We start from the raw sequence: 22,341 nt of genomic DNA, 5'->3' as shown, positions 1-22,341 counted from the left end.
ATTTTATCCCTAAAAACTCTTTCTTTGAGAAAGACAATTTTAATGTTTACAGCAAATAAATCCATGTAAACGAACAGAATCCAGTCTTTTTTCTGTCTAATCAAAGGGCAGCCTCCACGCCCATATAGGGAGCTGGCAGTGACATTAATAATAAAAGCACCTATTTTTTTATTTTGCTGCAGCTGGGATTATTGCTCTTGTGATGGTTATATTTTTGAATGTTAAAAAGCGGTGCTGTGATTTCGGAGACGGAACTTGCAGTCTCAAGTGGAGACTGGCGAGGCGAGGCGAAGACCTCGCGAGCTGCCTTCTTCTTCCTCTGCTTGATTTCTCTGCAGATTTCTTGCCACCTTATTTCAACCCTGCCACTAGAAGTCTAGGGTCACATGCGCTGCTATTTAAATGGCCCGTTGATAAAGGGAAATAGATTGCGCTTGGTTAAATGGCTTCTGCAACGGAGCTTGTATGTCTCTCTCTCTCTTGCGCGCGCGCCTCGTCATAGTCAGATTTGCAGCCGATCCTAAGCAGGTCCACCAGGCAGCTGAGTTCAAGGAGGTAGTGCTGCAAAAATAAACGTCCTTAGGATCGGCTTGTATCTTTCTTCTGAGAACTTATTTAGAACTGGAGTAGTTATTTCCCTTTCCCTAGGGGTTAAATTTGGAGAGATGGATCTTGGAAACGGCGTGTGCATGTGTGCCCGGGCCCAACGAAATGTTTAGCGTGTTTTACTCGGAAGTAAGTCCCACAGAGTTCGAAGGGGCTGGCTCTCAAGTAACTGTGAAACAGTTAACTATAAAGAGAATAGGAAATGAATGCTCCAATTTCTTTCTCTGGAATAAAACCCCATTGCATTCAGCAGGATTTACAGCCGAGTCCATAATAAGCTTAGGATCGGGTTGCATCTCTTGTCGAAGTCTTTAGGATCCGGGTTTTCAGTAATCTGATCTACTAAGCCTCTAGATGCTCTTAGTTTTAGCTTCTGTAGATTAGTCTTGTGATGTGCATTGCAATTCCTCCTTGAATAAAATGCTGCTATTATTTTTAAAAGAATCAACGCAGCTTATTAACGTGGTAGTGAAAGATTCTTCTGAAGGGAGCGCGCTACGAAGAAAGCAAGAAATGATTTAAATAAGTGACATCTTTGGGCATTTAAAAAGAAAACTAGTTGCGCCCTTCCTTCGCCCTCCCCCCAACCCTTTCTCAATTAATCAGAGTTCCGGGATACGGTGGCAAGTTACTCCAGACCCAAAATAAGTCTCTGGGCGGGGGAAGCAGTATTGCGGAAAGAGAGAGTGGTTTTACGAGAGGATCTTGACCCGGGGAAATGTATCTAGCCTAATTTTGTGGGGAGAGCTTTTATCGAACTGAATGTGGGTTATTTCAGGAGGAAGGTAAAGAGAGCCCGCCCCCTCCCTTCCCTGCTCTCTTCTAAGGAAGAGAAACCCCACAACCCTCCATCAATGGGCACGTCTGTTTTGGATCACAGGAGCAGTGGTCATTGCTTCCGCCCGCGCGCACTTTCTGGGCATGTCAGCCAGACAGCAAGCGGATCCTTCTCCTTTCAGAGGAGAAAGGTGGAAGGTGGCATGTGAACTTTGGAGAGGAATCTAGGGGCGGAACAGGAATAAATCCCATTCCAAGAGAGAGAAATCTGGGGGAAGGGACGTCGTTCAGTGGCAGAGAACCTGCTCCCCACATGGAAAGAGCCCCATATTCAATCCCAAGCAGAGCCAGGCAGAACTTAGAAGAGCCTCAGACTGACACCCTGGACAGCCGCTGCCTGCCAGTGCGAACAATACTGGGCTAGGTATGGAGGAGGGGTCTGGCTCAGTATAATTCAGATTCCTCTTTTCCTGTCTCCATCCTTGGTCTTGGGATGACTGGGCGCAGGAGCGAGGATTTTACCTCCTGAGCGCGTGTCCTCGGAACCAAGTCCCATTGAGTTCAGTGAGGCTTACACCCAGGTAGGTGGGTATAGGATTGCACCCCTCACTTACCCGGGAGTGAGCTCCACGAAGTGCATAGGATTGCGCTGTCTTCCTTGTTGGCCAATCCCAAGGCTCTCCTGCAGTGCCCTCTCTCACGATTGGCTATGGGGACGTTCCATCCCCGATGGAATGTCGTCGAGGCACTCTGTGCCCCGGGGCAATTCCAGCGCACAGGTTCTCTTTGGGGCGGCCGATCCATCACTTACTTCTCCGTCTATTTACACAGCGCGGGAGGGAGGGCAGCGAAGGAGAGACAGAGGCATCTTTCCCAGGCGCAACACCTTGGGGAGACAGCGCGCAGTTCCCCAAAGCCCTGGGGAGGCGCTCCCGGTAGTCCCTTCTCCCCTCACCCCCTCGCAATCCCTTGGGCGCGCAGAGGGGAAACTGTGAAGGACTGCGGATTACATTTTCAGTTCCAGGGGTTCCCCTCCCCCAATAATCTCCCCCTCCCTCCTGGCCGCCAGAAAAGAAAAAGGCAATCTAACCGCACAACACATCTTAAGAGAGGGCAGCCCGCGGAGTTCCTCAATCTCTCCGGGGACTGTCCAGGAAGTTAGAGACCTGGGAGAATTTTGTTGAGTCCTTATCGCCATCAAATCTCCCCCACCACCATGCCACCCACCCTACCGAAAGCAGGGTCAGAGAATGCCTGACCGGCGTGGATACAGCACATTATCCCCCCCCCCCCCCAAAATACTGCAGTAATATGAGCAAGGAAGGAAGATTATGGTGTGGTAAAGCGTGGTATTATTCCCTCCTCCCCTTTGCATGCAGGGCTTTTAGGTTTAAGGGGGCTATTGCCTACCCTTCCCAATTCGTGGCGTGGAAAGCAAGCAGCTAGTAAGTATGCCGGATTAACTAATGCGGAGTACATAGCATGTGAGAGCTCTGTTGCACGCGGAGATCCTTTTCTGTAAAAACAAACAAACCAACAAACAAACAAACCCAAGGGATGCAATTGAACAGGTAAGAAGAAAGTTCCGTTTCCAGGACGAGGCAGCCCTAGCAATGCTAGGAGAGGACTCCAAGGCTCTTTCCAAGGGGCGCTTCACCCCACCGCCACGGCCTCCTGGAGGCCAGAGGCTGAACTCTCCCGTGCCTTGGGGAGTTCGCAGCCTTACCTCTGGCGGGGCTAGAGGGGAAGCTGCTGCAAAGGGAATAATTCAGTGGCGTGGCGTGGGTTGTCAGCACCCGGGACAAAGCAAGTAATTTGCACCCCCTAACCCGTGGATTTGCGCCCCCTAACCCTAACCCCCAGATGTTGCGCCCGGTGCGGCCGCCCCCCCTGCACCCCCCACGCTACGCCACTGGAATAATTCCCTTTGTACTTGAGCGAGCTTCTGTCTCGGCTCGGCCTGAAAGCTGGGGACGCAGCGAGGGGCTTCGCCTGAGCTTTTGATTTAAGGATCCACTTGCGCGCGTGGCTCTCAAGGCGGAAAATAAATAGGCCCTTCTCCCAGTCGCAGATCTCTCAAGAGGCTGCCAGCCTGGTTACGAGTCCTGGTACGGTTACCCCGGGGTAATTGACTCCTATTTGCCTGAATAGGATTGCCCCCGAGGGAAGCAGTGGGTGTGCTTCCCATTATCTTGAATGGGGATTACCTTGGAAGAAGCGATTGGGGGGCACGACTGGTTCCCATTATCTTGAATGGGGGCTAGCCTCGGGGAAACGGATTCCCATTAGGCTGAACGGGATTTACCCCGAGAGAAGTTTTTTTGGTGTTGTTTTTTTTTTTTTTAGGGGTGCGAACTGACTACCATGAGCTTGAATGGGACTTAACCCGGAAAGGAAGGAAAAGGGTTTGGGGAAGTGTATGACCGGTGAGTTACTCTCTCTGACCCCAAGCAGATTTCTGGATAAGGGAAACCGACTTCGTGGTCCCGCTCTCTGTTTCTTCCTGGGCAGACCTGTCCCTTGGCCCATGTCATAACAGCGGGGGCCTCGGGCGATCCCTGGGGACCGGAGACGTGACCATCCGCCCTCATCACAACACAGGGAAGCTTCCTTCCCCGGCGCATAAAGGGGCCGGAGAGTGAGTAGGCGGGCGCTCGAGGAGCCATCTTCCTCCCCCGCCCCCCCGAATGGGAGACCCGGTTGGGCAACTGGTCGCAGCTGAGGCTGCCCTACCTGTTGCGCCGGACGCTCTTCCGCGTTGCCCAACCTTTTCTGGCCGCTGGACGGCGGAGACTCCCGCACCTATCCTGACCCCCGCGGACCATTCCATTCTCACAGCCAAAGGGGATGTGCGTAATGAGCCACAGCCCGCAGGGCGGGGTCGGGCCAAACGGCCTCCCTCCTCCACCTTTGAGAAATCAACCCACCTGGCCTTCTGCGAGGAAAGGGATTTTATTCATGCTGTAAGCAAAAAGGGCGCTCTCTCCCTGTGCCATTATGATTTTTATTTTAAAGACATATTTTTTTTAATTTAAACACAGATAATTTCCAACACGATAGGGTGGGAAAGCCTGCCTAGCTGAGGAAATCGGGTGGAGAGTTGATATCCGTATCTGACAGATTTGGATATTTTGTTTCCCTTTGTGGAAAGTGAAATCCTGGACCGATTTTCCTTCCTTCCTTTGCCACCTTGCTCTCCTGACCCCTTGGCCAGTCTTTTGTTGAGTTCAACCTCCTTAAGTATACACCCCTAGGTGAGAGCGCTCCTTTCCGCAGAACTTGGCGCCGTTGCGCTTTGCTCAAAACTTGCGCCACAAGCGAATGACTCCCCCATCGGGGCACAAACCACACGTGGCCAGAAACTATGGCCCCTGCCACTACTTCGGGCGGGGGCGGGCAGTTGGGGCGGGGAATATCCCAAATGCCTCAGCGAGCCCATCAAAAGCGGTGGCTTTTTTTTTTTAGAATAAAAAAAATATTTTATTTTTGCTTTCATTCCATCTACCGCATACGCGCAAGGATTCCCGCATCCCAGTCGAACGGCAGCGCAAGGTTTCAAAGCCCTTCCCAGTTACTGCCACCGGGAACCAGTCGTATGTGTCTTTGCAACCTTTCTCTTCCGTGCGCCTACGAACTGCTTTGCATTTCCTAAATCACAACCTGGCTAGCGATCTCTCTAAAAGGCCACTTTGCATGAGTTTCACAGGTGAGCCCCTGAGTCCTGCCCGCTTCCCCCTCTTCTCCCCGCCACCTCTTCTTATCCCACAGTCAGTGCGGAAGATGTATATAAATAGCCCTACTCTCGAACAAAAAAAACAACTTCATTTTTGCTGGGCGCCACAAAACCCGTCCAGGTAGGGCAAACCCTCTTTTTTTCAGACGAGGAAGTGCTTGGGAGATTGTGACAGCGGTGACATTCGGGCTGAGCCTGAGAGATAAGAGTGGCAGGTCTGATCTGGCGGCGGGTTCAACGCCGGGCGGCTCTGTATTCACTGGACCACAGCCACAGGGAGCCAGTCGATGCAGAAGAGGGCATTGCTCCGGCTCCCTTCACAGTTACGCATCTTGCACGACCAGCCACAGCCACGCTGAACACCCCACACAAGTATTCAAGGTGCTGGGAGGGAGGCCTGTTTTCTTTCGCGTCTGGCCTCCCAAGTCTCCGCGCCTTCTGTTTCTGCCGCGGAACAACCGAGCTCTTTTCGAACAATTCGAATTGAGGAGGGGCGTGGCTTGCAGAGAGCGCTTCCAATTGGAGGTCCCGCGATCCGCAGCTGCTCTCCACCCGCCCGTCTCTCCTCCGCCCTCCGAGATCTGGCTGGATGCTGGCAGAGCTGATACTGCTCACAAGACAGGGCCCAATCCACTCAGAGTTGTGCCTCTTTTATAAATCCCGCTGAGTTCACCGGGGGAGGGGTGGGATTTATCTGACCTTTCATAGTGAAATCAACTGAGACTTAGGTCGCAATCCGAGACCCGCTTGCCTGGGAGTAAGTCAACCAGACTTACTTCTGAGTAAACAGGAATGGGATTGAACTGTTGCAAAGAGCTTCACTTTGGCTGGATCCTGCATCAGTTGCCAGGGAGTCACAGGGCTAAAACCCCCTTCAGCTATGTCACGGTAATTTGGATGACCGCTGCAAGGAGATATTTGAAGGAAAATCCCAGTTGCACCCTCGCTTGATCTTATTGGCGCTGGTTAGGAATTTAAATCCGACCGAGGCCCATAGGATTTACTCTCAGGTAAGCGCGCCCAGACTTGCAGCCTGCCTCTGCAACCCTCCTAAACTCGGGTCTGAACTCGGTAGGGATGAGTCCCGAGTCAACGTGTTCTGGATCGCGCAAACAGTAGCGCGTCAGTCTCGTTGGACTCCCGAAAGTGCTTTAGGATCAGGCGCATAGGAAGGGCTGTTTGGGGATGGACGAGTTTTTGGAAAGGCGGGCACCTGCCTGTGTTTGTCAAGCTTCTTAGCAAAGAAGCAGCCCGGAAAACCATATTGAAACCTTGAAATGCCGGGGAATGGAACTCAAGATGAAACTCATGTTCTTAGACAGATGGAGGCTTATTGCCTAGTACTCGGTAAGATGCGCAGCTGTCGGGGCCCGCGAAGGCACGGCGAAGAGCGGATCGAAGGCTCTCCTTCTCCATCCATCCATCAGGCGTAACCACAGCCGGCGCAGGGAGCCCGGCTTGCCCCGGGGAGGCCTGCGTGTCAGTCCCAACTAAGCAGGAGCTATGGCTGCGGGTGAATGGCAGCCTCTGTTCCCCTCTGGTTAGAAAAGCAGAGCGGGAGGAGGGGAATAATGAGGAAGAGCGATGCCACCGGAACCTCGGCTCACCTGCGGCCCAGAGGATCCTAGCTTTCTGTTTCGTCTGGTTGCACCCATTTTTTTAAAAAAATTATTATTATTTTGCAAAAGGAGGCTGCAATTGTTACCAGGGGGGCGGGAGAAAGGCTCTTAAGGAAATCTCCCATCCCCGACGTCTCTCCATTTTTAGCCAAATAGTGCCCCAATAGCCTGCTAAAAACAACATCTAAGGGGCGCCCCAAAGGCGAATGGACCCCCTCTCTGTTATTTCGCCAATGAGTTTTGCGCAATGCACACCGCACTTGAAAACCAGAAGAGGCGTATTTCTCAGCAACTGGGCATAGGATCGGGTCAAAGGGAAGCACATTTCCTGGGAAGGAGCTACCCCTGAAAAATATGAATGGGACTGGGCTGCGCGTGTGAAAAGCCCCCTGCCACACTGCTCTTGCGCAGGCAGTTCATTTCTATGGGGCTTGGCCAGGGGAGAAGCTCCTGCTGGGTACGCGGGTGGTAAAAGCCGCAGCGTTGGGTGGTAGATCGGGTGGTACTCCGTGGGATCGCCTTCCCCGTTAAAGCGCACAGGATCGGGCTGTAGCTATGTGGGTCACAATCCCACCAATCGCACCACATCTGCTACAATAATATTTTTAAACTTAAAATTGTCTTGATGGTGAATGGCATCTAATTTAAAATTTAAATTTCAAAGGGGGGGGGTCTGCGGCTGAGATCTTGTATTCGGGGTAAAAGTTCCACTGGGGGGAAAAGAGGAGACTTAATTTCTGCAGCGCGTAAGGCTAAGGGGACAAAAGTGCTTAAGTCTAAAACTAGCCTAGGGCGGACATCACGATCGCAGGGGAAATGAACAGGAGAGATTCGCTTTTTTCCGTCCGGAACCCACCCCCATCCCGCCCAAGAATTTTGGAATAATCGTGCCCATCTGTAACTTTATCGCTTCCCCAAACTTTTGCCGCTGTCGAACGAATCAAAGGGGCGCATTCACCGAGCAAGCCATTTTTAGATTTCCGAAGATCTGGGAAAAGCTACGAAGTGGGACAGAAGAACCGTAGAAATGTCAGAAACTAGGTCCTATGCATGCTCACCCCTCATATCTGCTCCGCTCAATGGGTCTTGCTCGCTCCCAAATAAGCCTCCCCACAGAATCTGATGCTCCCTGAAAAGGGAACAAGCCCTGAACTGACTGGAATCCAGTTTCTGAATAAGCAGGCGGTGTTAGTTCTTGCAAACCCTCTGGAATCCTCAGGCACCGATTCAGTCAGTTTGGGGACAGAAGAAGTTGCAAATCTCTGCCCACTTTCCTGGAGTAAGGCTGCAGTCTTAACCACACTGATCTGGGAATAACCCACACTGAATTTAACGGGGTTTATTTCTGAGTAGACCTGGTTAGGTTTTGTTAACCTGGTTAGGATAACACCCCCTGAGTCCCCTTTGAAATTACAGTGGTACCTCGGGTTAAATACGCTTCAGGTTACATACGCTTCAGGTTACAGACTCCGATAAACCAGAAATAGCACCTCGGGTTAAGAACTTTGCTTCAGGATGAGAACACAAATCGTGCTCCGGCGGCAGCAGGAGGCCCCATTAGCTAAAGTGGTGCTTCAGGTTAAGAACAGTTTCAGGTTAAGAACGGATCTCCGGAACGAATTAAGTACTTAACCCGAGGTACCACTGTACTGGGATTCAGTTCTGGGCGAACATGCATAGGCTTGCGCTACTGGGTTACAGTTCCTGCGCATTGTGACTTTTGAATAAGTCTCACTGAACAGAGTAGGACCTCCCCGGCAATATGCATGCATAGGCTCGGATTGCTTGGCATGAAATTACCTCGACCGGGGTGGGGGGTAAATCCCATTGCAGTCAGTAGGACTTCCTCTCAAGTAAAGGAGGGGAGCGGATCGCTGCACTTTGCAATCCACTCGCAACCCCACACCAGCCACCCGCCGTTCCGCTTTGCAGCCCCCGCTTGTTCTCCAAGCGCAGCGGCTTGCCTTGAATCTGCTTCAAGTCCAGTGGGAAGCAGCCCTTGGCCCAAAAGTGGGAAGCTAAAGAAGGACGGACATATACCAAATGGGAGTTGCGGGCTCCCTTGCACCAAATGGAAGATGAAACCTGGAGCAGGTGGAAAACCTGCCGCGGGCGCTCAAAATCCAGGCTGCAGCCCTGTCCACACTGGACTTGAGAGTGTTTAGTGGGACACGCTGCTACTACGCGGTGAAACTGGCATTTCCTTTCTAGGGAATGACGGGGCTCTTGAGCCTTTAAGAGCAACACAGCAGACCATGAATTATTTGGGGGCGGCGGCCCCCCAAAGCTGATGGGCACTGCCATTCAAAGAGTTTGCGTGTGCCGTGTCTTGTGATTTTATCCACTCAATAGTTTATTCATGTTGGCACCCCTGCAACAGGCTGAAAGTCCATAGGTTCAGCCTTGCCTCCTGCGCACCTGGGCGAAAGAGGAATCTTTTCCGCATGCCAGGTAACCATGAAAAATACAGAGAACCGACCGGGCAGGGCGGGGCGTAAGAAGTGCGCCTCTGATTCACCTGGGATTCTCCGGAGAGCCTCTGGCACCTTAAGGATGCTTTAGTTCAAGACTGGCAGTTGCCCGGATGTTGTTGGACGGGACCTCCCATCGTCCCCCTTGCCCATTGGAGCTGATGGGAGTTGGAATCCAACCAACTTCCGGAAGGAGGTTGTTTGAGGAAGCCTGAGCGTCTTACTGTTTTGGGTGTTCCCATTGTTATACTGATTTGTGGCTTCCTTCGGTTGTGTTAGCAGCTGCTGTTGCAGAGCACAGGTATGGCCAGGTCCCTGCCCAAGGGGGGTCTTAGTCTCCATCCGAGGGACGGAACAAGGTAGGTCCTAACTAGAGAAGTGGGAAGGAAGTGACTGAAGGAGTAGTTCCATCCTCCCCATGGCAAATAAGGGCCCTTCGAATCCCACTAGAGGCTGAGTACTTTTGCCTACTCAGAAGTAAGTCCTCCTGATTTCAGGGGGATGCACTTCCTCTTTGCTGTAGGGTTGCCAACAGAGTTCTGACCTGCAAGGCTTGAGGATGTCAAGAAGACAGGAAGCAATTTGACCCTCCCCTGCAAAAAAAAAACCAAAGATGAGAAGACAAATTCTGCCTTCTCCCCATCTAGAATGAGCAGGCCTTAATGGATGGCTGGGTATCAAGGGTGCCAACTTGATTAAAATATTGGGGGGAGGGCTGGTAATTCACAGAGGCACAGCACTGCAGCTCATTTGCCAAAATGTCTTGGGCCAGCCGTGCCTATATAGCCCTCATTTCTCTCGCTGGCAATGGTCATCTTATTCCGAAGAGCTCTTTACTTTCTTGAGTGGATGTGGTGGTGCTTGATGTTTCCTTAAAGGGCTCTTATGGTCTTCTCCTCCTCAGGGAAGTGGTGAGTGCATGGAAATCTTATTGTCTTTAATCAACATGCTAGTGCTTTTCTCTTTTCAACCCAGATCTCTTGCATGTTTCCAGCATCTACATCAGGCACCCCCAAACTCGGCCCTCCAGCTGTTTTGGGACTACAATTCCCATAATCCCTGACCACTGGTTCTGTTAGCTAGGGATGATGGGAGTTGTAGTCCCAAAACAGCTGGAGGGACGCGTTTGGGGGTGCCTGATCTACATCATCACGACCCTACATGGGAGGTGAGAAGTCATCTCGTTTCATCAGCCAGCCAGTCAAGAATGTAGATGTTTAGGCATTATTAGTTCCAATGGAAACTGGTCCATTTGAGCAAATGGGGCATTGCCCTACCAACCTCTACCCTTGGCCAGTCCCTGTGCCTTCCTGCCTCCTTATTTAAAACCAATCCAGTGAGTGGTACTGCTTGCCATTGTTGGCATCCACCTGTCTCGGGAGACAATGGAGGGATGGACCTTTGTGGGTGACGCCTTTCTGTTGAAAGGTTGCAGTGCCTGCTGTGGCTGTAGAGAGCGATGTGGAAGAGACATGTTTTGTTGCAGATGAAGGTATCCATTTGTGCCGCTGCAGATGCACCAGGGTCATTTCTCCTCTGGTCACTGCTATGCAACCTTAGTCTGCCCTCATCCTGCTCCCGCCTTAGTCTCAATATTGCCCTTGTAGAAGTCAGCAAGGAAGAGGATGGGGACAAAGTTACTTGGCTGGGCCTGTCATTGGTTCGGGCTTCGCCTGCTGCTGGACTCCCTGGCTTCCACCCTATCGGTCCAAATGGACAGAAGCCACCTTGGCACATAGCGCTAGGGCAAAGTTTCCCAAACTTGGGTATCCAACTGTTTTTGGACTACAGTTCCCACCATCCCTGCTCACTGGTCCTGCCAGCTAGGGATCATGGGAGTTGTAGTCCAAAAAAATGGCTGGAGACCCAAGTTTGGGAAGCTCTTTGCTAATGTGTAGGACTGAGATGTAGGCTTGCCTAAAGCCTGATCAGATGGAAGAGGAATAATTCTTCCTGCTCTGCCTCATTAGCAACCCTACATTTTATACTTTGAAAATTGAGACTGAGATATAATGGACATTTGGTTAACCATTAAGGTGACTTAGTGAGTCAGTTGTGGGAGCCCAGCACTGTCTCGCTGTACAGGCCTCAAGGATAGACACCTTTGTCATGTACCCACCACCAGGAAACTGTGGATGAGAGAGCACCTAAGGAAGTCATCTCCAACCAGTTGTCCTTCAGATGTTCCAGACTCTAGCACCATCATGTGTGATCACTAGTCATTCTAGCTGGGGCTGATGGGAGATGCAGAACAGCTGATGGGTACCAGGGTGTGAGAAGTCTTGGGTCTTCAAATAAGGAGATAATTTTCTTATTAAAGGGGAATGTGTAAAGTATATCTTTCAGTGAATGTACTTTGAAACAGATAATGCAAGAGGAAGAAGAAGTAGTGTGCTTCCTTTAAATGGAGTTTCCGTGTTTATTGTTTATAGTATGAAAAGTTGCTGTGGTTGTATAACAATAAAAAAACACTGATCTGATCAGGTACATATGAGCAGGGCTCTGGCTTTCTGCTTATATTTTATTCTGTTTTTTGATGTTTTAGACTTGGAAAGAGAACTGCACGTGCTATCTGATGAAACGCCCTCTTTCACATAACAAACGAGTTTTCCGTTATTGCAGGCCTTTGTTGAGTTTCGAAATACAAATAAGTGTTTGCTTTCATCGGGCTGTTGCAGCCTTTACCTGGCAGCAGATTGGGATTTGTGGGAAAGTTCTCCTTGGACAAAAAAGACCGTGCATCCTGGCTCTCTGAGGAGTGGACATGTAATAATAACCAGCATGTTTTTCTCAGTCACACAGTACACTTTTAAGTGTACAGACGTACATACACACAGAGAAATGTAATGTGGGAGCCAGTGGTAGCGAAGTGGTTAAAGTGTCAGACTAGGACCTGGGAGACCAGGGTTCAAATCCTCGCTCAGCCTTGGGCCAGTCACTGTCTCTCGGCCTAACATACCTCACAAGGTTGTTGTGGGGATTAAATGAGGAGAAGGAGAAAGAAACATGTACACTACCTTAAGCTGCTTGGAGGGAAAGTTAGGATATGAATGCAATAAATGAAAATAATCCTGTGTGAAGAGGCCTCCAGCCTTCTAATTAATTTTCACATTTCTTATAGATGTGTGTGCTCGGTTAATGAGGCCACCCATTTGAAGTAGGAGTGTCAAAATTGGAACGGATCTATGTAATTCTTCATTGTTTTAGTCAGCTTTAGAAATTTCTTTAATGGTTGTATATGTAGAAATGTCTTTAAGGACTCTCTCTCTCTCTCTCTCTGTCTCTCTCTCTCTCTCCCACCCACCCACCCACCCACCCACACCACAACACAACACGCACTTGCTCACTCACACTCTCATGGCTTATTTTAATACAGGAGGCAGGCAGTGTTGCAAATTCTGTGCGTACCAAAGTGTTAGCTCTAACTAACCTTTGCAGCAGGTTGTGGTGTGGTGTGAGATGATGGTATTCAAGAAGGTTTTGACAGGTTTGACATTTTATATATGGTGTGCTTCTCTAGTTTTTGACTTCTTCCTCCCAGCCCCTTTTCTAAATAAAAGGTGACTGTTGCCAGACTGATGCACATAGAGGCTTTTGTAGGAAAATGGGAGTTGCATTGCAGGGAAGAGAACTGACTCGGATTCTCCCTACTGCATCACCACCTCATCCATGTATGTGTGCGATTATATTTTCAATATATCATTTCCACCTTATTAGCCAGGCAATAAAGGCGTCTCCTGTTGATTAGATGGCACAATTATTTCACTTTTTGTAATGTTCAGAGGCAAAACATTTCCTTTGAATGCTAGGTAGCGTTGCTCAGGCTGCGTTTTGTGTTTTGTCTTTGCTCGGTTAGCTGCTAATGCAGTTTGCCGAAGGCAAAAGTGCCTGCAAACTAGACATTCTTATTCTTTTACAGCACAATTCCACAAAGGTTTACCTGGAAGTTAGTCACACTGTCTTCAATGGAGTTAACTCCCAGGTAAGTGTGTTTGTAGGATTGCAGCCTAAGTTAGATATTTATCTCATTCCTCTCTTCCATCTCCAGTGTCCTCAGTAAGCTGTCCTCAGAAATAATGCCGATGGGGCAGGAAGTACATTCTCTATGTAAATAAAGTGATAGTGATGCCACAATCAATTCTGGGGATTTTTTTTTATTTAGCTAAGAAAAAATGTTTTAACCAGGAAGGGATTTCTCCCCCCCCCCAGTGTGTTGAAATGCATAATTTAGTTTTATGCATTTGTGAACTATGCTAAGAAAGCTTAACTCTTTACAAGTATGGCCATTTAAACATTTTTTATTCCCCCTTCCCAAGCAAACTTGAGGGAAGAATAATTTCTGGACTACAAGTTCTTTATTTTTGATTGTCAGATCACTGTGCTTCCCTGAGTGAATATGAAGGAATAACAGGATACTGCTTTGATTTTTTTAATGCTTTTTAAGCAGCGGAAATAAACTTATCAAAACTATCTCAAGGTTGCGGAAAATATTATCTCGGAAAAATGTGTCTTCAACAGTTATATTGATGCCCAGGAAACTTTGGTTATTTGTGTAATGGTTCTAGGGATTGCTCGTGCGTAAGCCGGTGCTTATCTCCCCGGCTGGCTGCAAACACCTGGCTGGGTTGCCTAAGTGAACCTTTTCTGTCCGGACAGCCACTCACCCGTGGCTGACTCAATCGCTGGCAGAATCCGTCAGTGGGCGTTTCTTAAACTTCTTCCAGCAAAGAAGCTCTTTGACGCCTAGTCTCCTCCTACTCTCTCTGCGCGAAAGCCTTCTGCGCAAGGAGGGCGTGGGCAGCGGAGGACCCCTACTCTCCCCGCTGGTCCCAGGCAAGGAGTCATGGGATCGCCTCGCCGCTTCCCCCATCTGCCCCCCTTCTCCACTGGTGCTAGGCTGATTCTCTTCCCCAGAAGATGGGCTGCTTCTCCCGATCCCTGGATGCTCTCTGGAATCCCTCTGGCTTTTGCTCTCTCCCTCCGGCACTGATGGCAGTTCCCTGACAATTTGCTAGTGTTCTGGTGATTGCATACATGCCACACAGATTAGTGGATTCCATGTTGGATTGGGAAGACCTGCAGACCCTCCCAAATGTCCCTATTTTTCAGGGATGTCCTTGATTTAGAGAAGCTGTCCTGGTTTCTGATTTGATCCCAGAATGTCCCACTCTTCCTTAGGATGTCCCTATTTTCATCTCTGCTTAGTCATGACTTTGGGTCAATATTTCTCAGTCACAGGGTTGTTGTGTGATTAAATGGGAAGAACAGCAGGTTCTCTGCTCCAAATTCCTAAGGAGCTACAAATCACTGTAATGTCTTTCCAAATACATCTCTGTGAGTGTCTGAAGCATCTCTCAGATCTCACCAAGCATGTGAATTGGTAGCTGTCCTTTCTGCAAATTGTACCAAATGCTGTAGTTTTGACATACTAAAAACATAATACAATGGAGGAATCCTATGCTTGTCTGTTCAGCAGCAAGTCTTACACAGTTTAATGGGACTTACTTGCAGATAAATTTGTGTAGGGCTGAATTCTGAATATCTCCCAATCACACAGTTCCAGTTTTTCTAGGCAAAGCGCTAAGCCTGTAAAACAAACCTTTTGCAATTAGACATTTAAATCCCACAGCTATTGCAGATTTAAACCACCCATCTTTGAACAAGGTCTTGGCGACTACAGCTCATAAGAAAAGATTCCTTCCCTTTATTTTCTGACTGTTCAGAGAAGTCTGGAAAACAAATAAATCTTGTGCTGTGCCTTAAAGGTCAACAGCATTAGAATATTCTAGACCCAAAACCAGCGTGCCACCGAATTCCAGTCCTCAGGGCCCTTAATACATATGTCCGATGTTATGATTGCTTGTCTTGAAGCCCTGTTGAAATATCCACCAGCAAAGGAAATTAGGCTGGCAAACACACCTCTGGCAAAGGGTAGGGCTTTATTGGTAGGATATTCTACAACTGTGGAATTCTGCAGTGTTCCTTGTGATATTGGGCAAGCTCCTATGTTTATTTACTATATATATATATATATATATATGTGTGTGTGTGTGTGTGTGTGTGTACACACACACACACACACACACACACACACACACACACACACACCGCCTGATTGTAAAAAAAAAACAAGAGTAGTTTACTAGAATGCAAAATAATATCAAATATCAAAACATGAAAATCCTAAACAAAAGTCATTTAAAACAGGTTCTTAAAAGCACTTGAATACCAATCCCTGGATATTTTCAAAGGGTGCTTAAAACATATTTTTACCTTGCTTTTCAACATCTACATGAAGCCGCTGGGAGAGATCATCAGGGGGTTTCGGCTGGGTGTTCAGCAGTATGCAGATGATACCCAGCTCTACCTCCCTTTTAAATCAGAACCAGCGAAGGAGGTGAAGGTCCTGTGTGAGTGTCTGGAGGCAGTTGGAGGATGGATGGTGGCTAACAGATTGAGGTTGAATCCTGACAAGACAGAAGTACTGTTTTTGGGGGACAGGAGGCGGGCAGGTGTGGAGGATTCCCTGGTCCTGAATGGGGCAACTGTGCCCCTGAAGGACCAGGTGCGTAGCCTGGGAGTCATTTTGGACTTGCAGCTGTCCATGGAGGCACAGGTCAAATCCGTGTCCAGGGCAGCTGTTTACCAGCTCCATCTGGTACGTAGGCTGAGACCCTATCTGCCCGCAGACTGTCTTGCCAGAGTGGTGTATGCCCTAGTTATCTCCTGTTTGGACTACTGCAATGTACTCTATGTAGGGCTACCTTTGAAGGTGATCCAGAAACTACAACTAATCCAGAATGCGGCAGCTAGACTGGTGACTGGGAGCGGCCACCGAGACCACATAACACCGGTCTTGAAATACCTACATTGGCTCCCAGTACGTTTCCGAGCACAGTTCAAAGTGTTGGTGCTGACCTTTAAAGCCCTAAATAGCCTCGGTCCAGTATATCTGAAGGAGTGTCTCCACCCCCATCATTCTGCCTGGACACTGAGGTCCAACGTCAAGGGCTTTCTGGCGGTTCCCTCACTGTGAGAAGCGAAGTTACAGGGAACCAGGCATAGGGCCTTCTCGGTGGTGGTGCCCGCCCCGTGTAACACCCTCCTACCAGATGTCAAAGGAAAAAACATCTACCAGACTTTTAGGAGACATCTGAAGGCAGCCCTGTTTAGGGAAGCTTTTAATATCTGAAGGACTATTGTATTTTAATATTTTGTTGGAAGCTGCCCAGAGTGGCTGGGGAAACCCAGTCAAGATGGGCAGGGTATAAATAATAAATTATTAATATTATTATTGACTTTCAGTAGGCATGGGGAACCTTTGGCCTGTCAGGAGGTCCCAATTTGGCTTCTCAGCCATGGCCACCTACTGCATGCCTGGTGCCATGTGTGACATCAGGTGTGGGGCAGGTACAAATGTAGCTATAATAGAAAAATTACAGGCTTAAAGAACTCCAATAGCACAAAGGCTTTGCATGAAAACTGCTGCTAAAATGGAAGGTGAAAGCTCAGTTTTCGCAGTGGTTGTCGGTGAAAACTTTGACAGGTGGGCAGGACGACCTACCCACCAACCTCTCAATCATATGATGTCATAAAGGCATCAGGCGACAGAGAGGTAGGTTGTCCCACCCACCCATCAAAGTTCACCTGTGAGCATCAAAAATATTCGCCACCCCTAGTTTATTATTACTAATTAAATGTTACAGAAAATAATTGTGGCTGGGGATCTAACTTTATAGCCTTGTTTTAATGACTATATTATGCTATATTTTTGAAGTTGGATTGCTAATTTTAATTTCATTGGATTGTTTGATTGAGATGCATTTTATGGACAAATTTTATGACAGGCATGTCCAACTCCCAAGAGACTGCAATCTACTCCCAGTATTAAAAAACTGGCAGGGATCTACCCATTTTCATTGGAGGGAGGAGGAGCTTTTTGGGAGGATTTTAGCTCCCTCCCATAACTTTTTGTGCACAATAAGGATCCCGTGACCTACCAGGATCAGCTGGGGATCTCCCAGTAGATTGCAATCTGCTGGTTGGACATCCCTGTTTTATGTGAACCACCTGGAGAAGAATTCTCTTTTCAAAAAGCAGTATACATTTTTCTTTAAATAAAACCGCCCCCAGAGAGCTCGCCCACAAGAGTCAAGACACAGTGTATCTTCCCCAAAGTTAGCCTTCATGGAAAATCAAGGCTAACACCAATCTTTAATTGGCTTCTACAGATGATAATCTATTAGGAGAGATGTCATGTTTGCTCTTTGGTTCTCCTCTTGCACCAGTCATTGTCCTGCAGTGATGGCATGACAAGCATAATGGTGGTGGGACAATCTTACTTCAGGGTGGTTAATGTTGCTGTAGGGGGTAAACTCTGCACCTTTCAAATTAATAATAGTGTCAAATTTTATTTTATAATTTTATCATGGGGGTGCTGGCTAGTATATACCCAAGAGCGGTGAGCTCACTGATTTTCTTGTCAAGGGAAGTCCTTCCTTTTACTTTTTTATCTTCCCGCGGTGATATTTTTAAAAGTGAAAATACTTCACTTAAAAACAAAGAACAACAAACAGCCGTCAGCAGTGCGGTAGACAGCCCTCCTTGGGTTCCCAATCATACAGGAAAGTCTAGTTGAGGACCTCATGGCTTTGAAGGAGGTGTGGGCACCTGGAATGATGGCAGAATGCAGAGCACTGGAGAGATAATTTTCAGTAGGAAAGAAAGAAAACACTGTTTTCCTCACCACCCCTTGAAAGTAAGGTAGATGCAACAACCCTCCCCCCACACCTTCCCTCGAACATCACCTAAATGTTATTCCTTATTAGATAATTTTCCAATGCAATTTATTTTCTCATTTAATTGATGGAGAATGGTTTGAAAAACACTGAAGGATTTTTCACCACTGCCCAAGAGGGTTCTGCAATGCAAGCATAAACTGGAGGAAGGGTATCCATATTCCTTGCAACCAGAGGTTTACAGGGATGTTTTCTCCTTTTTGGGATGCGGGTGGCACTGTGGGTTAAACCACAGAGCCTAGGACTTGCCGATCAGAAGATCGCGGTTCGAATCCCCGTGACGGGGTGAGCTCCTGTTGCTCGGTCCCTGCTCCTGCCAACCTAGCAATTTGAAAGCACATCAAAGTGCAAGTAGATAAATAGGTACTGCTATGGCGGGAAGGTAAACAGTGTTTCCGTGCGCTGCTCTGGTTCGCCAGAAGCGGCTTAGTCATGCTGGCCACATGAACCGGAAGCTGTACGCTGGCTCCCTCGGCCAGTAAAGCGAGTTGAGCGCCGCAACCCCAGAGTCAGTCACGACTGGCCCTAATGGTGAGGGGTCCCTTTACCCTTTACCTTTCTCCTTTTTACACAAGTTAAAAGTTGTCCAAGCTCTTCAGTGACAAACTGGAATGCTGTGCAGTGTTCTCAGGTACAGCATCTCCAGGCTGGCAAAAAGTTCTGCAAGTATTTCGGCAGCTGATGCACCTCCATTATGTTTATATTTCCTTTAACCCTGGTGTTGCTAATTCTCTAGGGTCATTTTTTAAATGTTATTCTCTTTAAGAAATGTCCCTGACTTGGTGAGGTTTGACATTCCGTTGTCCCAGATCTTTCTTCTGTTCTTATCTCCCTGTGCTTGTTGTCAGCTGCCATGACAGCTCCTTACCTCCAGGTGGAAGGGCAGGTGAGTAGCTTTCTTTGGCAACGATGTCAAAGTTGCTTTGCTTCACGGAATTGCTGAGAATGAATGTTCCATGAGCAGTTTAGTCTGCACTTTCTCCCTGGAGTCTGAACACATCACTGCTGTGACATGGGTAGCTTTGTTGGCCTGAGGTCTGGGATCATGTGTCTACCTCCCCCAGTTGTCGGTGAAATGTATTTTCAATGTGTGTTCCAGGCTGAATAAGGCAGTCCACTGGTATTATTAAAGAATTGACTTGCAGAGCAGTGTTTGAAAGGTGCTTCCACAAGGCCAGCGCTTGCCTTCGTAACTGTAGAAGCCCAAGATGTCTTCCAAGATGCAATGTGGTTTGGTGTGGAGGGGGCAGAGTGATTGGGCCTAATGCTGTTGTATAACAAATCTGAGATTGGCTATGGACACAGTGGATGCTGTGCTGGCTCAGCCTCTTGCCCACATGTTTGGCACATTTCAAAGCTTACTGATGTGTAATGGCTTTAGCCTAACCACAGTGAGAAATTAGAATAAACCCCTCACTGTGTATGGTATGCCTGCAACTTGCATAGGGGATTGTACCCAGAGTAAGAAACTTAGATATATAAACAATTCATCAAATGACACCTTAAACCTAGGTTATGGTTGCCACGACTGAATGTTTAGGCACCTTTCCCCCCAATGAAGTTGTTGTTGTTATTATTATTAATTTCATTTCAGTACCACTTTATATTTTAAAGAAAAAATCTCAAAGCGATATACAACACATTAAAACATCAAACAAAACAATCAAGAATAAAACAAATTTAAGCTTCAAAGAAAATATTTCAGCGTAGGTTGTGTGCAAGATCCTTCTAACCCCTGGATCCAGCAAGTGTTAAAATAAAAGCCTGACTAGCATCCTGTGTTGAGGTGATTGCCTGGGTGATGGTCCATTAATAGAACCAAGGAAAGGGGACTCTGTGAGGAACGGCAGATGGCTGGGTCAGCTCTGAGATAGTCAGAAGAACAAAGCGTGAGTTTAGAGCTGAAAGTTATCTAGCAGTAAAGCAGCAAGCTGGAGAGAGTGTGAGAGCAACGTTTGAGACCAATGTTTGATTTCTGCTTGAATCCAAGGCTGTAGTTAAGGGAGAAACAAAACCCTTTTGGGGCGTTAATGCTGTGAACTCCCCCATTGCAGACTCTAGTTGTATATATGTGTAAATAAACCATATATTATAAAGACACCACAGTCTCTGCTGTGCCTCATTCCCAAAAGGAAACATGAACCTTGAATAAGCGCCTAGAAACCCTGGAACCTCTCATTACTCAGAGATTGGGGTGGGAATTGTATGTATATATATTTTTGTAATCATAAGTATTAAAAACTTTTTGTTGTTATATTTTAAATGGTTGCAACCTGGCCTACGACCTTAGGGGGAAGGGCAGGTAAATAATAATAAACCTGTGTTCTGCTATTCCGCTAAGGTCACTCCCAAGTTACTCACAGTATAGTTTTGCCATAGCTTTCCAGCACAGTTAGCTTGAAACCGCATTCCAAACTTGGAGGGAAGCTGAGGGAATATGTGTGTAAATGTGTGCCTTTTAACTGGTTTTTAATTGCATCTTGCTTTCCCAGATTTTATTACTGTTCAACATCCTGGCAAAAGGATGCCTTTATTTCCAATTACTTTGTTATGATGCTGTCATTCTTAGGGGTTATTCTGCATTGTGACAGTACTTAGTCTTGTGTGTCAAAGACTCTGCACCCCACACTATTATGATTTGCTTAATGGCACTATGGTTATAATTCGTAGGCTAATGGAAGTCAGATGTGGAAAGGACCCATTTGATTACTGAATCAGTGGCCTGCAGATGCAAAGTGTAATCTTCTAGAGAGAGGATACAGCAGATGTTATGTAATAGAGGCCAACTTGATCTCAACTAATCATGGCAACCCTAAATCACACATGTTCCTTAGGTTGTGGCAAAGATAGAGTCATGTCAAATTGTGTATAAACAGTATTTGTTTGGCTTGATTTTTTTCCTCTGAAGATGCATTCTCACACTAAAGGGAAAGCACAATATGAACCTCGTAACTTTGACTTAAACAACTTTAGGTTCTGCCACATTAGAACTGTGTAAAATATTTTTTTTGTAATGGCAGCATAGACCAAACTGGAGAACGAATATTCACTTATATATGCAAAATCCGTATTAGAACTACAGTAGGGTGGCGCTGTGGGTTAAACCACAGAGCCTATGACTTGCCGATCAGAAGGTCGGTGGTTCGAATACCTGTGACGGGGTGAGCTCCCGTTGCTCGATCCCTGTTCCTGCCAACCTAGCAGTTCAAAAGCATGTCAAAGTGCAAGTATATAAATAGCTTCGGCGGGAAGGTAAACGGCATTTCCATGTGCTGTTCTGGTTCACCAGAAGCGGCTTAGTCATCCTGGCCACATGACCCGGAAGCTGTACGCCGGCTCCCTTGGCCAATAAAGCGAGATGAACTCCGCAACCCCAGAGTCAGTCACGACTGGACTCTGGTCAGGGGTCCCTTTACCTTTACCTTTTAGGTGTCTTTTGAGTTTTCCAGACATTTCACTTCCCGTCCATTACCTTTTAGAAATGTTGCTCACTACTTTAATTTGTGAGCTACTCTTTGGTATGAAAGTGCCCAAAGCAGTTCACAGCACAAGAATAGCATCAATGCAATTAAACTGCCTAGTGTCAATTCACTTGCAAGCCTAATATATTAATCCAAACAAATGGTTCATTTCAGTTATACTGGCATTATAACCTTGTAAGATTCATTACAAAATGTATTGATCACTGATCACCCTGCACACAGGATGGTGGGGGTGGGGAACCTTTGGTCTGTGGCCCTAATTCAGCCTGCCAGAGCTCTCCATTTAGCCTGCAGGGGTGTTTTTGGGGGACATGTAAACATGTGGTGTTCAGGATGACTCCTTGATGCTCCAGAGGCTTTTGGGCGGTTCAGCTGGGAGGAGAAGATGGGGAAACTTTCTTCTGTGAACTTCCTTAACTTTGGATCTGAGCCAAGGCCTGTGCTTTGTATCTGTGGCCTGTTTGAGAAGGGCTGTCACTGAGTAGCAGAGTGTCTGCTTTGCACCTGCTTCAGTCTATGGCATCTTCAGTTAGGACTGACAGGGAGCACTGTCTGAAACCCTGCAAAGTTGCTTCCAGTCAGAGCAGACAACACTAAGCTAGATGGACCAGTGGTCTGATCCTGCGTAAGGCAGCTTCCCATTTTCCTATTAAGCACTGTGTTGCCAGGGGCAAACTGGAGTAGAGAATAGAAGTGAAGACAGTCGGCTGCAGTAGTAGTAGTAGTAGTAGTAGTAGTAGTAGTAGTAGTAGTAGTAATAAATTTATTATTTGTACCCCATCAATCTGACTGGGTTGTCCAAGCCACTCTGGGTGGCTACCAACAAAACAACAACAACAACAACAACAATAATAA

This window comes from Podarcis gaigeae (assembly GCF_964106915.1).
Source record: "Podarcis gaigeae genome assembly, chromosome: 1".
In the NCBI taxonomy this organism is placed as follows: domain Eukaryota; kingdom Metazoa; phylum Chordata; class Lepidosauria; order Squamata; family Lacertidae; genus Podarcis; species Podarcis gaigeae.
Note: the sequence above shows the minus strand (reverse complement) of the source record.